Raw genomic sequence first — 645 nt, 5'->3', positions numbered from 1 at the left:
CAGAAAAAGTATAAATTTAATATAGAGAAAAAATAATAATAATAAAAAATAAAAAATATATATATATGAAATAAAGGAAAAAGAAAAAAAAAACAAAAGACACAAACAAACAAACAACAAAAAAAAACTATAGCTCAGATGCAGCTTCATTCAGTATTTTAACATAATTACATTACAATTAGGTATTATTGTGCTGTCCATTTTTGAGTTTTTGTATCTAGTCCTGTTGCACAGTCTGTATCCCTTCAGCTCCAATTACCCATTATCTACCCTGTTTCTAATTCCTGCTGGTCTCTGTTACCAATGACATATTCCATGTTTATTCTCGAATGTCGGTTCACATCAGTGGGACCATACAGTATTTGTCCTTTAGTTTTTGGCTAGACTCACTCAGCATAATGTTCTCTAGGTTCATCCATGTTATTACATGCTTCATAAGTTTATTCTGTCTTAAAGCTGCATACTCAGTATAATGTTCTCTAGGTTCATCCATGTTATTACATGCTTCATAAGTTTATTCTGTCTTAAAGCTGCATAATATTCCATCGTATGTATATACCACAGTTTGTTTAGCCAATTGTCTGTTGATGGACATTTTGGCTGTTTCCATCTCTTTGCAATGTAATAATGCTGCTATAAACTTTG

The sequence above is a fragment of the Tamandua tetradactyla genome, chromosome 4, assembly GCF_023851605.1.
Source record: "Tamandua tetradactyla isolate mTamTet1 chromosome 4, mTamTet1.pri, whole genome shotgun sequence".
Taxonomy (NCBI): Eukaryota; Metazoa; Chordata; class Mammalia; order Pilosa; family Myrmecophagidae; genus Tamandua; species Tamandua tetradactyla.
This window is presented reverse-complemented; position numbering follows the sequence as displayed.